Consider the following 9,605-nt stretch of genomic DNA (forward strand, 5'->3'; position numbering starts at 1 on the left):
ATATATATATATGTGTGTGTGTGTGTGTATGCATGTGTTAAGAACTCAATCAGGCATTAATACCACACTGTTTTTTTAATTGAGAAAAATGTTTTAATATGCAATGTTAATGTATTTCTCTTTATATCAATGCAGTCTTGTATGTGTGTCTTTTGTGGTTGTCTTTTGAATGTAGAGACTGACCTATGGAGACATAAGTGCCTCCCACTCACAGCAGGCATGAGGTGACCCTGGCTCTAGGGGCAGGCTTTCAGAATTTGCAGACAATATATTCGTTCGGTTAGTGATGCTGGAGAATGGAGGTACCCATCCTGAAAGGTGTTGGATATATTTTTGAAAGGGTTCCAGCTGGGCACTCTGCAGTTGCCACTGTGCACAGATCCTTTCCCCAGTTCGATGGCAGATACTTCCAAAGAGTGCTAGGCCATTTTGACTCTGAAGGCTGAGTCGTAAAGTCTTAGAGCTTGAAGCAACTACTAGACCTACTGGACCCAACCCTCTACTGACTCAAAGTGTCTTGGTCATCACTCAGCATCGATTTGAGCACTTGTAGACGTAGCACCATGAGGCTTCAGAACAGTTTCTGACTGTGCTATTGTCTTCCAAAGCAGCTGTAATGCTAAGAAAATGCAGAGATACAGGTTGTTATGTAGGCAACGAGAGACTCTCTGAATGGGTGTACCACTGGACCCCTGAGCCAGTAATGGAGGATGATTCACAGACTCTGGGAGGTACCCACAAAGGTCATTGCTGTCTCTTCTTCTTCAGCGGTTTGCTCCAGACCATCACCGACCACCTTGTGAAGGGTGCTGTAGAGCTCCCGGTCTTGTTGGAATGAATGCAGTTCGGATGCAGCCTCCAAGGTAGCAAAAAAGGCACAGGGAAGGGAACTGGACTCTTGTTTTTAAAAATGCATTTGAGGTTCCTCTCACTCAGCTTGTTGGCACATTTCAGGAGTTTGTTTTCCAACTGTTCCTTCTCCCTCCATGCGTACGTCTTCCAAAAACTCAGCTGCAGATAGCTGACTTGTCACGACCCGTCCAGTGAAGTCTGTGTGACAAATGATGCTACACAGCCTGAGGTGACGACCCCTACTCAAGGAGAGCCTCCTGGAATGGGCCTGATGTTCCTGCCAGGAGCAACTGATGACAACTGTCTTGTTTTGGAACATTCTGACTGTTTTCTCTTTCTGACCTCCTTCCTTATCAGAACTTTTCAAACGTAACTGTGTTGCTAGGAGACCCCCTAACTTGGGACTGCAGCCAAGGGTAATTTGGAATTTTACCACCAAGTTCTGCTCCACTTGTTAATAAAAATGTAACTACGGATTAATCATAGTTTATATTATGACTTAGAAATGAAGTGTTTAAGAAAGCTCCAGATAGTGATAGGAGAGCTAAGAAAAAACTGTCCTCACTCACAGATGTTTGGCATAATGAGAGAACATTGATCTTTGATAAAGAGGGCACATACACTGATACAAATCTATTGACTTAAGAATGATGATTCAAGATTGATGACATTATTACTCTGCATCCTGTATTTTGATTTGTATGAAAAAAATGTAACCACGAAAAACACTCCCCGTTTCAAAAAATGTGTATAAAAACCTAGCTTGCTTGTCTGCAAAATACACTCAGATTCAAACACTACCCCTGGTTTGTCTTTGTTTGTCACTTGCCTATCTTTGTCCACCGATGGTTTGAGAACTCTTGTTCCCAAGGACCTATACCTGACTGAGATGGTCCATGGCACTGATTTTAGATCTGCAGTGTGCATAACAAGTGGTCAGAATAGAGAAGAAGGATGCTGAGCAAATCAGGCACCATCCTAGAATCTGAGTTGGGCTTGCAGGGACACCGCCTCACTGTCTATGGGTGCCATGCTACTTTTGCCGAAGGAGATTTTGTACAGTTCTTCGGAGCACTTTTTGGGCTTGCCCTCCCAAATAAACTCCAGGAGCCTTGCCTTTCTTGTCCCACTCATAATACATTCATAAAATGCTTCATTAAGCAAAGCAACAGAGAGCCACATCACTGGAACCACCAGTGAATTCAGTGTGATGTAGCCCAGGACACAGAAGAAGCGGCAACAATGTTCCCTGGGGAAGATTTTTGGATTCATACAGCAGCCAGTGAAGAGCCTCCACACTCTGTGGGATCACCAAAGGCGTCCTGGAGATGGTAAAGCATGTGGTTCATCCTGTGATACATGTTAGCCACACACTGCTGTCCTACAGAATGGCTTTCTTGTGTCTAATATGTTTCATCCTGAAGACCATGAGACTCCTGAAAGACTCGTTTATAGTTTCAAATACCTCTTCTTCTTCTTCTTCTTCATCTTCTTTTTCTCCTCCTCTTCTTCCTCCTCCTCCTCTTCTTTCTCTTCTTTCCACTCTAATAAGATGTCATATTACCCAGTTTGGAAATGAGCTCCTGATTCTCCTGTCCCCAGTTTCCAAGTGCTGGGATTTCAAACATGTACCATTATGCTCGAGTTTTCACCCGTATCCTAGGTCTGGCTCATTCCTCCTGGTGCTCCCTGGTTCTCTCCACATGCATTCCTCCTGCCGCACTGTTCTGACAGAATTTCTCCTCTAAGAAACTCTTTAGTAATGTTTATATCATAAGAAACAAGTAATGTTTATATTATACAAACAGTTAATCTTAACTTACAACAAATAAGATTTAAGATTAGTGTGTGTGTGTGTGTGTGTGTGTGTGTGTGTGTGTGTGTGTGTGTGTGTACAGTATATGTGTGTGGTGAACATGTGCATGCACCATGGCATACATGTAGGGGGACCAGAGGACAACTTTGTAGAGTCAGCTTTTTCCTTTCACCTTTATGTGGCTTTTATGGCATACCCTCAAGTTGTCAAGCTTTCATAGTAAGTACTGAGCCATCTCCAAGGCTTCTAGTTTCTCCATTGTTGATTATCTTTTGGCTACACACCACAAGGTATGGTGGCTGTTCCCATGTAGGGCCTGTATCCACAGCCTCCTTCCTCTAAGTCTTTTTCTCCCCTTTCCAGGGAAGAATAGAACCACTTTCATTTCATTATTTCCCGAGCTCAAATCTCCAGGTCATCACCTTCCATCCTAAGGAATTAAGCCCAGTGTTTTCTTGGATAACTCTGATAATTAATTGAAGTTTCATCTTGCTTTTTTTTTAGGTGGGAGTCAGAAGCAAAAGGCTAATATGTTATTGATTTGAGATTGCTTGTTAAGTATGGACAAGATTGAAATAGGCTGAGAGAGCAAGGGGAGGAATGAACATGAGTCAAGGTGCAGGGCTGAGGGGAACGAAGAGCACAGTCCTAGCATAGAAATAAGCTAGAATCATTAGACATAAAAATTCACGTCTGTGTTGAAGACAGAAAGATAAGTAGTGCTACATCACAGAGATGCGTGAGCAGAAATATGAATGATCGTGGATATCCTAACAGCTTTGGCATGGCTATATCTCCTTCAAAAAGTTCTGTTGGGTTAGAAACTTACTATGCTTGGCAGTGGGGCCTTTGTAAGTCATTAAGGATCAGATAAAGTTGTCATGATTGTCAAATACGCGGGACTAGAAGACGTGGATGGTTGGTACCATGTGGTACTCAACACTGTCTCTGGACCCTGTAGTAAGAGGGCTATAACTAGAGGTAGCCTCTTAACAGTTAACTGTTTCCTTTACACTATGAAATACCACTCAGCTATTAAAACCAAAGAAATCCTGAAATTTATGGACAAATGGATGGAACTAGAAATGATCATCCTGAGTGAGTTAACCCAGAAGCAGAAAGACTCACATGGTATATACAGTTAAATGTTTTGTTGTTATTGTCTTTAATTACTTTTATTGATTTATTCAGATTACATCTCAATTGTTATCCCCTCACTTTTATCTTCCTGTTCCTCCCCCCCTTCCTCTTTCACCCTTTTCTCCTCCTCTAAGTCTGTGACAGAAGGGGGCCTTTGCCCAGGCAAGTCTATCCCAAGTCTCTGAGTGCCACCAGCCCTCCCCACGAAGGGGGAGTGGTCCACTTATAATTGGACACTACCCAAAAGGGATGTCCAATGAAACTCTTCACTTACCAGATCAGAATAGATGGCAGAGACTTCTTACTGGGACTTTAGGTGAGGGAGAATGGGGAAATAGAAGGATCCAGAGGGTCAGAGAAACCCACAAGAAAAACATCATGATGGGCGGATCTGGACCCAGGGGGGTCTGCTCAACCTACTGCACCAACAAAGGACAATACATGCAGTAAACAGTGAACCCTATTCAGATCTATCCAATGGACAGAACATTCTCCAAAGTTGCGAGAGAGCAGGGACTGACTGACATGAACTCTGGCGCCCCATATTTGACCACTTCCCCTTGGTGGGGAGGCCTGGTGGCACTCAGAGAAAGGATAAGCAGGCTACCAAGATGAGACTTGATAGGCTGTGACCTTATGGTGGGGAAAAAGGCCCCCTTCTGTCAGTCATAGACTTAGGGGAGGGGAAAAGGGTAAAAGAGGGAGGGAGGGAGGAACAGGAAGATAAAAATGAGGGGATAACAATTGAGATGTAATCTGAATAAATTAATAAAATTAATTTAAAAAAACAACAAAACATTTAACTGTTTCCTTGTTTCATTTCCATTAGTCTGGTAAAATACCCAACAGAGAGAAGCCATTTGGAAGGGAAAGGGTTTATTTTAGTTCACAATTTAGGATACCATTCATCATTCTAGAGGAATCAAAACAGAAGGGACTTGAAACACCTAGTCATGCCCACAGTCAAAGACAAAGAGAAATGCATGCCTGTGAGTATGCTTAGTGCCTAGCTGGGTTTCTCTACTCTTACATTGCTCAGGGCACTAAGGCCACTTTTAGGTTGGGCCTCTCCCCATCAATTAAGTCAAGACAATCCCCCACAGAGATGCTCACAGCCAACCTGATGTAGGCAACCCCTCTTGAGACTTTTTACATTGTGTCATTGACCCAATGTACACATTGGGTCACCACCGCGACATTTAGAACCCCAGGTCAAAATAATTATGCTTTCTTAAAACTTACCCAGTCTGTGGTGTTGTGTCTGGACCATAGAAAATGGATGAAAACAGGCACCGTGTTTTGCTCTTATCCTCCCTGCCCCCTTTCTGGGAACTACCTTCCTTTACTCCATCAAGAATTCCTTCCTGTCTGTGCTTTCATAACAGCTTTTGCATATGACATCTTGCCTTGAGAACTGAGAGGAAGGTCTAGGAATCCAGGAGAGGAAATAAAACTCAATAGGAGAATTTGAAGCCCAAATACTTAATGAGTCATTAACAAGTAAAAGAATCGCTCCATTTTTTTTTTCAGTCGCCACACGAGTACATTCATGAGGCAAAGTCATTGAACCATGGCTGCTGGAGCTCCTTGAATCTGCGCATGTGGAAAAACAGTCTCTTCTGTCCATTCCGGAGAGAGCCCCCAGGGATAGCTGACCGGCGCTCTGCTCTGTTCTCCAGCCTGCAGAATACAGAGAGCACAGAGCACAGGCTGAAAACGGCTTTTTCATTTATTCTTCCTCTGTAGAGCCTGGGGATTCAGGGAGGTATTTACAGGCAGTTCAAGTGAAAATGGATGTGGAGTAATTCTTACTTTCTGGAAAGAAAGTAAAGGGAAGAAAGGAAGAAAGAAAGAAAGAAAAAAAACCTTCAGCAAGTTGCCTCCAGGTGCATTGCAAATGGCATGTTGATTGACTCAACTCAAAAAGAAATTAGGGATGTAAATGTGTTTGAGAAAATTATTATCCAAATCACAACATCCTCTTCAGACAGTTCTATGATTGAATACTAAAAAGAGCGTTACAAGTCTTCCAGCAGCGCGCTTCCCCAAAGTATTAAATGGCAACCTGGCATGAATTATGTTCTTGCCCTCCTCATGCTTTCTTTACAGCTGCTGCCGGTTCAGGTCTGTTCACATGTATAATGTGCACACATTTGATGGTGGTCTTCTGTCAGAATGTGATAAGGCTTTGTATTTAAAAACTATTAATACCTAAAAAAAGAGTAATGATTCTTACAACTATTGGTAGAGATAGTGCTTGTAAGTGTCTTAAAGCCAATGGGGTGTGGACAGTGTATCCCAAAGGTATGTTCAACCTGCAGTGACATAACAAAACCTTTCATTGGTTATTATGATAAATATTTTAATGTTTTTGCATTTTAAAAACTAGAAATCCAATAGATATCTGTATTTCTTTTGCCCTTAATGATTGATATATTTAATTCTACCCAGAAAGACCACTACTGTGTTGACGCAAGAACACAGCTTAGCTCTCTGTCTGCCCAGTGTGAATATGTGTTTATTCTGGAACCAAATATGAGTGGCCATGGCCCCAGATTCAGGTCACCACAGATCTGTGTTCCCAGATGCTAACAGTTTCATGAAGGTTTTTATAGTAACAGGACAGAGAAAACTGTCACCAAGACACTTCTGAAATCTATTTGTGGAAGCATCAGTGAGGTGGGTGAGAGCCAAATGGGAGAGCTGCACCTCAGATACTCTCTGATGACATTCTTGGGCTTTGTGTTGGTGGAAGCCAGGGATCTCGTTTGTATATTGCAAAGAGATTTATCTAACAGTCATGAAGATGCTAGATCTCACCAGAATGATGTCATTCCCCACACAAGCGGGTAATAAATGGCAATTTCGGGAGGGCTATAGCTAGTTCAGTATAACTTGGCTTCCAACCTGAAACATTTCAGCTTCCCACAATTACAGAACTTCTAATAGGCCAATACGCATTGTGAGATGCTTAGCACAGGTGTGTATGTGTGTGTGTGTGTGTGTGTGTGTGTGTGTGTGTGTGTGTGTGTGTGTAGGGTTGGGCTAGGGGAGGTGTTTCAGTTCACAAGAGGTAGAGCCTGGAAATAGATGGCAGTGAAAGAGATAGACAAGGATGCTAGGATGCTGTCTGTGTGGCTTACATTCTACTGTGAGAAGACAGATGTGTAGAAGCGTCTCTAGTACTGAGCATCAGTCCCTCCCTGCAGTCAGCAGGTCCACCAGAGGTGATTTGTCTTATCAGTGTTGTCTCTCACTTTATTACTGCCTTATCCAATAGAGCAGTACCTGTAAATTCCTAACAGGAATGTGTAAATTTTTATACATACATGTTTTAAGAAGCTTCCACTCTAGTAGGCATTTCAAAAGGCCCTTCATGGTAGTTATCTTTCCCATGGCTGAGGCGTTATTGGCATTGCTAGCTCTTGGAAGAGGGAGGGTCACTTTTCCCTTAAGATATGACTCCTGGTAGGTTTGCTATGCCCCATATCCAAGAGTTTTTGGGTAACACTTTTCTTAAAAAGAGGGAACATGAAGTTGGGCAGACTGCAAGGGGGAGACTGATCTTGGAGGAGCCAGGTAAGAGGGGGATGAGTAGGATCAAAATACAATATATGAAATTCTCAACAAATTTTGTAGAAACATTATTTAAGAAATATGTGGAGCTAGAAGGAAACAAAAGGGATGCAGAGAAATTTTTCATGCATGCATATGTGTGTGTGTGTGTGTGTATGTATGTGTGTGTGTATCTCTATGTGTCTGTGTGTCTCTCTGTGTGTGTCTGTGTCTCGTGCCTCTCTGTGTGTAGATGACTGTGTGCATGTGCCTGAAGCTTGCCACTTTGGCTAGACCAGCTGGCCAATAGGCCCCAGTGACCCTCCTGCCTAGGGATAGGATTACAGTTGCCTAACAGCCACAGCTGACTTTCATGTGGGTGGTGGGGGATTCAAATCCAAGACCTCATGCTTGCACTATAAACACTGTCCTGACTGCGTCATCTCCCCAGCCATCTAGTGCTGATCTTTATAAGTACCCAACAAGTTCAATTTTCTGTGATCACTGAAGGATAGTTGTCAGACAATTCTGGAAAGACAACATTCATTTTTCAGGTAGACGCTAAGTTCTTTCATCATATATTGTTCTTATAGGTTTCTAGAAAGTAAGAAACATGCATGAAAGCTCACAAAGAAGTGTTTGTATTGATCCACAATACATTCATTTGGTCAATAGATCAAAATTATATATTACAAACCTTTTAAAACAGTGTGCTATGGTTTCCAATACTCAGCTGAATGAAAAGGATCCATATTGATTTTTAGGTGGACTCAGTCCCTCATCTCTTCGATTTCCCCCCAACTTTAATATGTCATTCCAGATTCTTTAAGAATGACAAGTTGAAGGCAAGAAGGTTAGTATCCACAGGGGCAGAGTTCTCTGTGACCTTGATCTCTTACTTTAGTTTTGAGGAATCACCTCTATTTTGTTTCCAGAGACAAAGTACTGTTTTGCAGCAATGTCTGTGAGAAGCAATGAGTGCATGATACCAAGAATGAAGATTTGATGACATAGTTAATTGAGCAGGCCACTGGTTAGAGTTCAAACCTTAGAACCCATTGAAATATCTGCAAATATGACATGGTGCCCATGCCTCTGGTTTCCTTGGTACTGATGTGACATTCTTGTTACTGGAGGTGAGAGAAATAGACTCAATTATTTTTTTCCACTTGAGTGAGTTCTGAAATACAAAGTTGTAGCCATTAGTAGCTGACCTCTGTTTAAGAAGGATTTTATTTTTATAATTTTAATAAAATACCTGAAATGTATAAATTTCCCCCTATTTTGTCACATATTATTTAAGCTATGCATTTAGATCTGTATTGTTGCTTTTTTAAAAAATAGCAGAAAACTGTACTTTAAAAATACTGTAGTGGGCTATATGGCAGAATTATAGATTGTAGAATTTAATAACTAGCCTTGGGAAAGCTGTTACACACATTTCTCAACCACATTGTTTCTCATCTTTGAGATGAAAGGAGCTCAATGTTGCCCTGCTAGCAAAAGTCTTTACTTGCATAACCAATCTGTGTCATTCAGTCTGTGTCACTGTACTCTGAGATCCTGTCCATGATCTAAAACCCACTTCTACTTTGTCCTGTTTGTATTGGGTAGACCAGTTGTCTACCAATGAGTTGTAGAAATAACCAAAGAAGCTAAAGGGAGGAGGACATCAAAAATATTTTGAGTTTTTAATTTTATGTTTGAATTCTGTTTTTATTACAATTATTTTTACATAGCAGAATTATATGAGATACTGAAGAAAATGTGAGGATCCTTTAAAAGCAATTCTATACATGCTTGCTTTGCTCACTGCCTCCTTACATTTGTTACATGATGAGTTTCCACATCAGAAATTAATGAACAACATTTTTGCTGTTTATTTTATTTTATTGTAACCTGAAGCTGATTTTTAAATATAGTAACAATGCTTTTCCTAAAGCTTCTGGTTCTGGACTTCTGATTCTTTTAGTCTTTCTCTTAAAATCCATTTATTAGGGGATTTGGCTAATTGCCTCATTTTACACCAGCATTTTTGTGGTGCTGTGCACTGTTCATCTGTTTGTTATTTTATTTTGAGACTGGGTCTCAGAGAGAGGGGGGGGAGACAGGGACAGAGACAGAGAGACAGAGACAAAAAGACTGGGTCACACTCTGTAGCCTACACTACAAACTCAAATTTGCTTTCCTCAACCTTCCAAGTAGTAAGATTGTAGGTGGGCACCATGTCCAGCTGAAATCG

The 9,605-nt window shown here is 41.5% G+C and overlaps 1 pseudogene; it reads right to left on the reverse strand.

Annotated features, from left to right (window-relative positions):
• Nucleotides 1–715: 715 nt before the first annotated feature.
• LOC127196715 (calcium homeostasis modulator protein 5-like) lies at nt 716–2,340 on the reverse strand (annotated as a pseudogene).
• Between the last annotated feature and the right edge of the window lie 7,265 nt (nt 2,341–9,605).

This window comes from Acomys russatus, chromosome 12, assembly GCF_903995435.1.
Source record: "Acomys russatus chromosome 12, mAcoRus1.1, whole genome shotgun sequence".
NCBI classification, from domain to species: domain Eukaryota; kingdom Metazoa; phylum Chordata; class Mammalia; order Rodentia; family Muridae; genus Acomys; species Acomys russatus.